The sequence below is a fragment of the Alosa sapidissima genome, chromosome 19 (assembly GCF_018492685.1).
Source record: "Alosa sapidissima isolate fAloSap1 chromosome 19, fAloSap1.pri, whole genome shotgun sequence".
NCBI lineage: Eukaryota > Metazoa > Chordata > Actinopteri > Clupeiformes > Clupeidae > Alosa > Alosa sapidissima.
In genome coordinates, this window is record NC_055975.1 from 31917320 (window position 1) to 31929739 (window position 12420).

Below are 12420 nucleotides of genomic sequence, written 5' to 3' on the forward strand. Positions count from 1 at the left end.
CACTGCTCCTGCTCTTCTCACTGCTCCTGCTCTTCTCCCTGCTCCTGCTCTTCTCCCTGCTCTTCTCACTGCTCTTCTCCCTGCTCCTGCTCTTCTCACTGCTCCTGCTCCTCTCCCTGCTCCTGCTCTTCTCACTGCTCCTGCTCTTCTCCCTGCTCTTCTCACTGCTCCTGCTCTTCTCACTGCTCCTGCTCTTCTCCCTGCATCTCTCACTGCTCCTGCTCTTCTCCCTGCTCCTGCTCTTCTCCCTGCTCTTCTCCCTGCTCTTCTCACTGCTCCTGCTCTTCTCACTGCTCCTGCTCTTCTCACTGCTCCTGCTCTGCTCCTGCTCCTCTCACTGCTCCTGCATCTCTCACTGCTCCTGCATCTCTCACTGCTCCTGCTCTGCTCCTGCTCTTCTCACTGCTCCTGCATCTCTCACTGCTCCTGCTCTTCTCACTGCTCCTGCTCTTCTCCCTGCTCTTCTCCCTGCTCTTCTCACTGCTCCTGCTCCTCTCACTGCTCCTGCTCTTCTCACTGCTCTTCTCACTGCTCCTGCTCTTCTCACTGCTCCTGCTCTTCTCACTGCTCTTCTCACTGCTCCTGCTCTTCTCCCTGCTCTTCTCACTGCTCCTGCACCTCTCACTGCTCCTGCTCCTCTCACTGCTCCTGCTCTTCTCACTGCTCCTGCTCTTCTCCCTGCTCTTCTCACTGCTCCTGCACCTCTCACTGCTCCTGCTCCTCTCACTGCTCCTGCTCCTCTCACTGCTCCTGCACCTCTCACTGCTCCTGCTCTTCTCCCTGCTCCTGCTCTTCTCACTGCTCTTCTCCCTGCTCCTGCTCTTCTCACTGCTCCTGCTCTTCTCCCTGCTCTTCTCCCTGCTCTTCTCCCTGCTCCTGCTCTTCTCCCTGCTCCTGCTCTTCTCCCTGCTCTTCTCACTGGCCCTGCTCTTCTCCCTGCTCCTGCTCTTCTCACTGCTCCTGCTCTTCTCCCTGCTCTTCTCCCTGCTCCTGCTCTTCTCACTGCTCCTGCTCCTCTCCCTGCTCCTGCTCCTCTCACTGCTCCTGCTCTTCTCACTGCTCCTGCTCTTCTCCCTGCTCCTGCTCTTCTCACTGCTCTTCTCCCTGCTCCTGCTCTTCTCACTGCTCTTCTCCCTGCTCCTGCTCTTCTCCCTGCTCCTGCTCTTCTCCCTGCTCCTGCTCTTCTCCCTGCTCTTCTCCCTGCTCCTGCTCTTCTCACTGCTCCTGCTCTTCTCACTGCTCCTGCTCCTCTCCCTGCTCCTGCTCTTCTCACTGCTCCTGCTCTTCTCCCTGCTCTTCTCACTGCTCTTCTCCCTGCTCCTGCTCTTCTCCCTGCTCTTCTCACTGCTCCTGCTCTTCTCCCTGCATCTCTCACTGCTCCTGCTCTTCTCCCTGCTCCTGCTCTTCTCCCTGCTCCTGCTCTTCTCCCTGCTCTTCTCACTGCTCCTGCTCTTCTCACTGCTCCTGCTCTGCTCCTGCTCCTCTCACTGCTCCTGCATCTCTCACTGCTCCTGCTCTGCTCCTGCTCTTCTCCCTGCTCCTGCTCTTCTCACTGCTCCTGCATCTCTCACTGCTCCTGCTCTTCTCACTGCTCCTGCTCTTCTCCCTGCTCTTCTCACTGCTCCTGCACCTCTCACTGCTCCTGCTCCTCTCACTGCTCCTGCTCTTCTCACTGCTCCTGCTCTTCTCCCTGCTCTTCTCACTGCTCCTGCACCTCTCACTGCTCCTGCACCTCTCACTGCTCCTGCTCCTCTCACTGCTCCTGCTCCTCTCACTGCTCCTGCACCTCTCACTGCTCCTGCTCTTCTCCCTGCTCCTGCTCTTCTCACTGCTCTTCTCCCTGCTCCTGCTCTTCTCACTGCTCCTGCTCTTCTCCCTGCTCTTCTCCCTGCTCTTCTCCCTGCTCCTGCTCTTCTCCCTGCTCCTGCTCTTCTCCCTGCTCTTCTCACTGGCCCTGCTCTTCTCCCTGCTCCTGCTCTTCTCACTGCTCCTGCTCTTCTCCCTGCTCTTCTCCCTGCTCCTGCTCTTCTCACTGCTCCTGCTCCTCTCCCTGCTCCTGCTCCTCTCACTGCTCCTGCTCTTCTCACTGCTCCTGCTCTTCTCCCTGCTCCTGCTCTTCTCACTGCTCTTCTCCCTGCTCCTGCTCTTCTCCCTGCTCCTGCTCTTCTCACTGCTCTTCTCCCTGCTCCTGCTCTTCTCCCTGCTCCTGCTCTTCTCACTGCTCCTGCTCCTCTCCCTGCTCCTGCTCCTCTCACTGCTCCTGCTCTTCTCACTGCTCCTGCTCTTCTCCCTGCTCCTGCTCTTCTCACTGCTCTTCTCACTGCTCCTGCTCTTCTCACTGCTCCTGCTCTTCTCCCTGCTCCTGCTCTTCTCCCTGCTCTTCTCCCTGCTCCTGCTCCTCTCACTGCTCCTGCATCACGCTATCAGTTTATACCAAGAGAGTTTACACACGCTATCAGTTTATACCGAGAGTTTACACACGCTATCGTACTATGTGTTTACATCCCACCACGAGCCGTCCCGGACACAGTGTATGATGTCATACACTCTACAATCGCAAGACTCCAAACTCAACATACTGATGCCTTTTTTGCAATCTCTGGCGACTTCAATCACACGATAGGGCAAAAACAAGGAGACACAGGTAAACATGGAACAAGGCAATAATCAGACTAATAACTTAACAAGACTCAGGTGAGGGGCAGAGACACGAGGCAGTTAACAAAGCCACATGGCAATATAAACAATGGAACACATGGCACATGACACAGGAAGTAACAAAGACAACAGGAAGTAAACAAGAGAACACAGCAAACTACAAACTAAAGAGTCCCAAAAACCAAAACAAACTCCAAACCGTGACACAAAAGTACAGAGGCTACCGGTTGCCACGCGCACCTTCAGGAAGTGGACACCAGAAGCAGACGAGGCTCTGAGAGACTGCTTTGAGTCCACTGACTAGAGTGTGTTACAGAATGGAGAGGACTTAGAGGTCACACACTGCACAACTGAGTACCTGAACTTCTGTATGGACATTGTTGTTCCCACAAGAACTGTACGCTGCTTTCCAAACAACAAGCCTTGGATAACCAGCAATGTCAAGACCCTTCTCAATAGGAAAAAGTTGGCGTTCAGTGAGGGGGACATGGCAGAGCTGAGGCGCGTAAAGGGGAACTCAAAGTCAAGCTGAAGGAGGCTAAGGAGGACTACAGAAGGAAGGTGGAACAGAAGTTGCAGGAGAACAACATGAAGGAGGTATGGGACGATATGAAGACCATCACTGGCTTTAAGAAGAGCAGCAGCTCCTTGGAGGGAGATCTGGACAGGGCAAACCAGCTGAACCACTTCTACAACAGGTTTGCCCTGCTCCAGCTCCAATGGCAGTGGTCTGTCCACCACCCCCTGCTGACTCAGACACTGCTCTTGCTTGCTTGCCTGCCCAACCCACACCTCCCCCCTCACTCTCAGTGCAACACTCACCCCCATCATCACAGGCTATCGCACCCATCCCCCACTGGAGACTTCTCTCACTGTCATGCACAACTGACAGACTGAGGAAGTTATTTTGTCCCCAGGGCCATTGAACTGTTTAACGCTTCACTTAAGGGTAGAGGAGAGATAGACTTCTCTGCATAGTCTGTTTACAGGCTATATTAGCACATTTGCACAACCCCTCCCTCCCTCCTGGACTTGATGCTTAATACCTTATACTCAATACTTGACCAATGGCTGTAACCCTTTTACCTCAACATATTCTTGCACTGACATAATTTTGTTATATTATCTTGTCTACAATATACATTATTCTCTTATATGTCCATATTACTATCCCCACCCTTTCAACTGTATATTGCATCTTGTGTCTGTTGAGGGGTCCACGACCATGGCACCCTTGACAGGAACAACAATGATTCCTCAGCTGCACACTGAATTACAGGCTCAGTCCCTGCCCTGTCATGCTTGATCATCCTTAAGCACACTACGTTGATATTTGATTTTGTTTATATAGTATATTAGTATTTAGTATTTTAGTATCATGTTTATCTTCTACCGTCTCTATTGTACAGTGGAGTTTTTTTACAAGTATATTTAAATAAATATATAAGTTAAATATATAAGTATATTTAATTTTCTGCTGTAAGTGCATGTTGTGTGTGATGTCTGTATGGTACTGAGACCTTAAGTATAGTATAAAGTATATATACTTTTTTGATCCCGTGAGGGAAATTTGGTCTCTGCATTTAACCCAATCGGTGAATTAGTGAAACACAAACAGCACACAGTGAACACACAGTGAGGTGAAGCACACACTAATCCCGGCGCAGTGAGCTGCCTGCTACAACGGCGGCGCTCGGGGAGCAGTGAGGGGTTAAGTGCCTTGCTCAAGGGCACTTCAGCCGCGGCCCACTGGTCGGGGCTCGAATCGGCAACCCTCCGGTTACAAGTCCAGAGTGCTAACCAGTGGGCCACGGCTGCCCTTGAATGTCCCCTTGGGGATCAATAAAGTATCTATCTATCTATCAATCTACTTTTTCTACCGTGCTTACAGAACTGTTGGGGAAGTCATGGCAGTGAGTCTTGCTCAAGGTGGCCCACCCACTACAAGGTGGCCTACCCACTAAGAGTGGTGTTACAGGTTTCTTTGCGGTGGCGAGGTGGATTTAAACACTCTTTCTGAAGAGGACGTTGCGAATATAGAGTCCTGCCAACGTGAGCGTTCTGTGTGATTTTGTTGGCTCTGAATTAGATTTCTGTTTTACAACCTATTGTTTTCTATGCATTTTTCCACCTCCGTAACATTGCCCCCCCCCCCCCCCACCCACCCACCCACCAGTGAATCAAGTTCTGCTCACTTTCAAAGCCCTTCACAATCTTCAATCCATTATTTGATGCTCTTTTTTTTAGGTTGAAAAGTCAGCCGATACCGAGTCTCTGATGGCGTTGGTGGAAGACATTGTAAACTGTGGTTACTCAAACCAGATTAAAATGGACAACAAAAAAAGCATAATTCGGTTAGTTTGTTAAATATTTACAATTCAATTTTAAATATGTTCTATGTAAAATGGTTACTTTGTAACAGTGTTGTATTTTATTTTTCCTTTCCTTCAAAAATCAATTGTGTTACATTCCACCATGAGGGAGAGGTTGGGCAGCCGTGGCCTACTGGTCAGTGCTTCGGACTTGTTACCGGAGGGTTGCATCCACCATGAGATCAATCCCAATGCTGCAGCAGGGGCGGACGGGTCTGGTGAACCAGATGGCTGCCCACCCAGAAGCTTGTCATTCACTATTTGTTGAAAAGGTAACAAGTTTACAAGCCATTTACTTTGATCTGTTTTTAGACACTTCATTCATGGCCTGGGCTCGTATTCACAAAGCATTTTATCTTACCACAAGGTTTTCTCTTAAAAGTTATTCACAAAGCCTCTCAGACCTACTCTTAGTAAGGAAAAATGACTCCTAAGATAGAAGAGCCCCGTTGCTATGGTTGATGTCATTACTTATGCACGAGCTTGACTGAAGTGACCACCTTGATTGGCTGATGATTATATCACTCTTTACAGTCTGATGCTGACTTTATCATGATGAACTGCCAGGCAGATTTCAGTGACAAGGGAACAGCAGGAGAAAGAGCGCAAGACCATGAACTTTCTTCAAGATTTGTTGGAGGAGTTGTCAGGTACACAATGCAAAGTGTGATGTACCAAACACATACATGTGTTGGTTTTATACATGGGACAAGATGATGTGGGCATTTTCACTGTTTTACACTTAGTACTTCTATGTACTGTACATGATGATAAATATACTTGAATCCTTGAGTAATGTAACTTTTTATAGACACTGATCTAAAATGACTGTTCTTAATACATGCCATTTGATTTTATCCATCACAGGTGAGAAGATGGACAGTGCAGCTATTGACGAAGAGGTCCTTACAGTGCAGCATGTACTGAAGTGGATGACAGGCCAATCCCACATCCCCATCCTCCCTGATGAAAAGAGAAACTTCAAAATAACATGCAAGTTCAACCATGACTGCAGGAAGCAGCAAGGAGATCACTCTGTGTGTTACCCTGCTGTGAGTGCCTGTACTCAGACTGTGACTTGTCCAGTACAGCATCTTGGCAGTTATAATGATCATGAGTGAAGCGTTCCAAAATAATGGTGGATTCCATAGTCCAACACAACCGGCTCTATTTCATTTCATTCCATTTCAAGTAATCAGTCTTTGTGATTCATTCTACTACATGCATTGTTACGTTCTTCAATTGCATAAGTTCAGTGACAGAGTAAGTTTACAGCCATCTGTAATTAGAACAGAATAGAATGTTTAACTACATTACAGCATTTGGCATTTAATTGTTTTTAGAAAGAGCTCATGTTCACATTGACACACAGTTTAAGAATTGAATGTACAAGTCACAACCATGCAGTGGTGGAATGTAACGAAGTACAAATACTTCGTTACTGTACTTAAGTAAATTTTCCACGTATTTGTACTTTACTTAAGTAAAATTTATAGTGCATACTTTTGACTTTTACTTCGTTACATTTTACAGCAATTATCTGTACTTTTACTCCGCTACATTTCTACAACACCATTGTTCCTTTTTACGATACATTTTATGATCAGTTTTTTTTTTCTCTCTGACAAACACGTTTGTTTTACCGGGGGGGTTGCTACCAAAGATTCTGGAGCGCTACGTGCATTCTTAGAAACATAAGCTTCTAGACCAGGCAAAGCGTGAGCTTGTAGCCATCTGCATTCGGTAGGCTATATTCACCAGACCCATGGCTATACTGTACATGCAACTGTGTTCTGTGCCTTTCTCTGTCTGTTATCTGCAGCGTTAGGGCCTCCTCTCCGATGAGATTGCTATCCGCGGATCAGCGAAGTTACAGGCTATGCCCATGCTTCTGTCACACGTCTGATCATTTGCGGCACAAATGAATGGTAGACTATTAATGAACCGGTGGCCGGAAAAAACGTAACATTTTTCAGATTAGGAAATATTCCTTAATTGTGTGTGATTAAATAAAGATGCATAGCCTACAATTGGGGGGTAGTAACGTGAGCACTCATTCAATGTCTATGCGTCTGCGCAAGTGAAACTGAACTTAATCATAAAGACACCTTTCTCAGCAACTTTTCCCCGTTAAACTTCAGGCTCTCGTGTTTTGCTGAATGATATTACTCAGCAGATCACCCTAGTAGATAACCAGAATTACAGTCTCTAGAATTGTAGGTCAGAATGTAAACCGGGCCACAGATGGTAAGCACAATTGCATTAACTTAAAACTATCTAGTCGAGTATAACCTAAAACTAGCTTAATTAAAATGCCACAGCCCATACTGATTTTTCCTTTTAGAATATAGATATTAAGAGAATAAATCATTATGCAAATACTTTTACTTTTAATACTTAAAGTACATTTAAAAGCAGGTACTTTTTACTTTTACTTAAGTAGGGTTGTCATTGTGGTACTTTTACTTTTACTAAAGTAAATATTTCTCTGTGTATTTGTACTTTTACTTAAGTACTGAGGTTCAGTACTTCCTCCACCACTGCAACCATGTGACTGACACTGTTCTAAAGGGTCAACCGTTCTCCTGAGCTCATCCAGTGCATTGCCATCCAGTGGACACTGAATCTCAGGAACCACAATGGCGTTGTTATGGTCCTCCTCCAGCATGACACTTTTCCAGTCAATGCCTGGATCTTGAATGTTCTGTAACATTTTACATGTATTTAATGAATTTTATTTATTTTTAATAAATGCCACATTCTTAATAAATATTGCAACAAAAAAGTGTTGCCTGTATACCATTGCGGGTTGTTGAACAGGTAGCTGTTCACAATTACAGTTCTCATCACTCAATACAATGTGTTATGTGAACCATGGTGTACCTCAAGGCTCTCCCCCTCGCCTAAGTCCTGTAGATGTCCCACACACAACAGGACCCTCTGTCCGCAAAGGATGATTATTCCATCCTTCAGTGAAGGTGTTGAGGTCTGCTCGGAGTCGAGGGACAGTGTAGTGTAGTGCACACATGTAGTGCACACCAGAGATGTGAAGATCATCAGAGATGTCTAGCCAGCCGTCTTCCTTCAGAGAGTGGAGAACATCATGGTACTTGCTAACCCAGACATCCCGCCACAGTCTCTCCACCCTAGAATAAAATACTATTTTTATATCTTTGTTTGGTTTTAAGTAGAAAACAAACAAAACAAAACTTGGTCAAGGTGAAAACCCTACGAACCTCTGATTATGGACACTTTTTCCTGAGATAAAGCTCATTCATCCAGTTCCTCGTGTCCAGGTTCTCAACCCCCTGATCCACCCTTACCCTAGGATGACAGCGACACTTAAAAGCTTTACTATGATATTAAGTAGGTGAAGGGAAACATTTTGTTTCTAGCACATAATAAATTTAAGGGAAAAAAGTGCTACTTCTCACAATTTGTTCGGGCAAATTACCTAGATGGTAGGCCATGAAGCTGTGTGGCTCTAGCTTGTAGATGGTAGGCCATGAAGCTGTGTGGCTCTAAGGAAGTATGAAAATGCTGTAGAGGCCTTGTTGTTTGTGGCAGCATCCAAATACATTATCTGCAACAAACAGTGGAATAATTAAGCAATATAGCACGAGTGAGAGTGGGATTGGTCATGGATATTCCCACGGGTGTTGTTCGGCCGGAGGCCAAGTGGCGCAGGCAACAACAGCCGTGGGAATATCCATGACCAATCCCACTCTCACTCGTGCTATATTGCTTTTATACAACAATTCTACCACAAACTAAATAATCTGAAAAACCCCCATTATTGTTTAAACATGTTAATTTCGACATCGTTCTTACGCATCAAAAAATAGTTCCCTTTTCAATAGACAGCGTCTTGGTTGCTAGGTAACCAACATTCCAGATCCCTTGTTACAGGTCTTTGTGGTTTTTCGTGTCTTCGTTGAAAGAAATGTTGAAAGTTGGGCTGAAATCACATTCATATCTAACTTTGCTGCATGCATGTTACAAGGACGCTGGGCCATGTCATGTAAGGGACATGGTACTGCAAAAAATGGAAACATAGCCTACATTGCAGAACCACTCAACTTTATGGTGAATAAATGTTACACTACTGTGCACAGCCCCATATGCTTTTCTGACGTGACGATGCTAGCACATTAGCAGCGGTTAGCTAACTATGCTAACGTTAGTTATCTACAAGTCTCCTCCAAGTGACAAGTATAAGTATATATACTCTTTTGATCCCGTGAGGGGAGCAGTGAGGGGTTAGGTGCCTTGCTCAAGGGTACTTCAGCCGTGCCTACTGGCCAGGGTTCGAACCGGCAACCCTCCAGTTACAAGTCCAAAGCGCTAACCAGTAGGCCACGGTTGCCCCAATCATATTATACAAAATGATACAATTATATTATACATAATGCTGGCAATGCTAATAACAATTAGCATCCTCGTTTAACTTACTTACATTGAGTTGCCTGTGTGGCTTAATCAACAGATGTGGTGAAGCAATGTTTCCTTATGGTTTGCTAAGGAGTAACCCATTGCTTAAAGTAGTGGAGAGCTGGGATATGAGAACATTGTGTCGAATCTTCGCATTGTATCGCGGAGTGATTTATTATTAGCTGTGCAGTGAAGTCTGAGATGAAATGTCCAGAGATATTCCAACTGATGGAACGTCTCTCGGCCAATCAGAAACAAATAAATAGTTCCGTAGAATCCAATTGTTGTATAAATTTGCATGTACAGCACTTAAATTAGTGAACCATAGAACACTGCTGAATGCAACCACACTGTCCAGTTCTATATATACAGTCTATGGGTCAGACATCCACACACAAAACCAGTTCCCTTCCCTGAAGTATCCATCCATTTCACCAAATATATATGTGACCAGCCGTATGAAAACCAGCCACATGTCTCCCCAGAAACATTTGTGTTATTCACAGATTCTGAAAGTGTAGTTTCAAAGCTATCCAATGATGTCTCACTCATGGAGATCTGATAATATTTGAATAAGTTGTGGTCATTTGAATGTATACCCCTCTGAAAACCTTTTACTGAGAAAACTGGCCTAATAGATTTGCAAATTGTCCCCTCACCTGAGTAGCCTGGTCGTTACCATCCTACGTACTTCCGCCCTAAATTTCATTTAGGTCTCGTACGTAGTCTGGCCCAACCCACATTATACGGCTCGTGTGTAGCCGAGTCATTCAGCGAACAGTTGAGTGACGCGTAACTTGCCGGCCGAGTTGCTTGTAGTCCAGCGAAGTTTGTAGTTCAACAGCATAGCAACAATGGCGACGGAGGAAGCGACGCTAGAAGCTATCCGCGAAGTTGTCTCAACTCTCGAGAGCATCACGCAATTAAAGCAGGAACAAGAGGCTTGTCTTGTCAATTTTATAAATGGCAAGGACATTGTATAACTCTCCTTCCAACTGGCTTTGGGAAAAGTTTAATTTATCAGATGGTGATAACTAAACCTAAACGGACAAGTGTACTACATGCATCAGTACTTATCATGTTTTCAAATAAACGTTTGCTGCTCTTCATTCTACCCCCTACTCTCAAATTACCTTTACAAAATCAATGCGGCAATGTTAGGCCTACTTGGGCCTAAGGAATGGAATGTTAGCTACTAGCTAGCCTACCGAGCGGGGCTCAAGGCGAGGCGGTGTGTCTTGACGTGAGCTAGCCGGTTACCGAGCGGAGCTCAAGGCAAGGCTGCTGTGATTGTGCTTGACTGGGACTAGCGGTTACCGAGCTGGGCTCAAGGTAAACTGCTCCGTGTTTGTGTTTGACAGACTAGAGGCTAGCCTGTGGCCGAGCTGGGCTCAAGGCGAGGCTACATTGCTTGTGGACAGTAACGTTAGCCAGTCACTGAGTGTGGCTCAAGGTGAGGCTGCGTTGTTTTATGCCAAACTGTTAGTTTAACCGAGCAAGCTCCAGGTTAAATAACACGTAGGTCGTCAGTACAATCCAACTTATCCGAGAGTGTAGTATGAACAGCCCGTGGAGGACGAAGTAAGCTCAGTAGCTCTGACGAAGTCACCGGGCTGAGTAGAACAACAATCGTCTGATAAGCAATAATAACTCTCTGTCTGTGGCTGGCGCAACAGAGATATATCCGCTACGAAGAGACTGCCCTGGCGGTCAGGTAGCCTACAAACTAGCCAATGGTCTGTTTACTACTGAGAGCAGAAGTGGGAAGCATAAGAGCCTGAACTCCGGCGCACAGCATACGTCATTACCAAACGTTGCTGATTGGTTAAGGGAACTCCAATGATTTTAAACCTCAAAATAAGCATCCGCCCATTACGGAGACAGATTCTTGTTACATTGTTCCAGACTGTATGACGAAGAGAAACGTAGTCACAGGTGGTAAGGACCAGGCTATCACCTGAGTCAAAGCCTTCCTCTACAGATGTCACACACAAATTTTTTAGGAAATACTATGCGAGAAACACAAAGACGTGCATTGGTTTGTAATGACGGGGAAGCGATGCAGGCGGTAATTTTGCACAAATTGAAGCAGAAATAGGCCGACACCAAATGTTGAAAAAACGTTCACGTGTGATGAAGTCTTGGGTAGGCTATGTTATGTGATAGTCACGGTATGTCTGTGAATGGAGGTACGTCTTTGCGTGTATTCGACGGTGTCCACTAAGCATGCCATGCTTATATATAGTAAAAATAGGGCTCTGAAGAACTATAAAGTCACCCACGATAGGAACTGCTTTGACCAGGCTATTGTATGCCTATAATAACGGTTTGTCATTACAGCGCAGGCTAGTAATAGTTTGCTATTGTTGGTTTACATCTTAGGCCTACTGTTTTTCTGTTCATTTGTTATATGGGTAATATGACAAAAAAGAAAGTAAACCTGCTCAAATATGTTCAACATCCAGTATTTACTGAAAGGTGCATAATTTGAGGTGCTTGCCATCCAGTGGCAAATTAGATGGGTAAATTTAACCTCCTTCATAAACTTTTGTTTATACTCAAAGATTTTTATATTTACAGTAGGACTTCATCTCTGACCACTTTCAAACTTTCAAACCTTCAAAAATGTTGATGTCAAAATCCAATGGTGTTGTTTTCTTAACCCTGGTGCCTAAAGTTTGCCATGCAGGTTTAAATAAGTTATGAGAGGAAAATATTTTTATTTGGTGTGAAACATACAAATACCTGTTTTATGCTTTTTGTTTGTTTATAAATTGTATTCATAATTATTTTATCATTATTTTATTTATAAGCTAAGGTTGCTAGCACAGGTGTCTAAAAAGAGATAAAAAGACTTGCACTTTCTGTTTCTGCAGTTTTGTGTAGTATTTGAAAAAAAAAAAAACATTGCATTTTCAGAAATAGCCGTTCTTTTTTTGTATTATTCTTTAACACTGAC

The 12420-nt window shown here is 45.2% G+C and overlaps 1 long non-coding RNA gene across 1 annotated transcript; it reads right to left on the reverse strand.

Annotated features, from left to right (window-relative positions):
• Positions 1 to 8098: 8098 nt before the first annotated feature.
• LOC121692661 lies at positions 8099 to 8580 on the reverse strand. Its single transcript, XR_006025309.1, has 3 exons — positions 8485 to 8580; positions 8267 to 8354; positions 8099 to 8176 (listed from the first exon to the last, which is right to left on the reverse strand). It is a non-coding gene; the product is annotated as an uncharacterized LOC121692661 (long non-coding RNA).
• Between the last annotated feature and the right edge of the window lie 3840 nt (positions 8581 to 12420).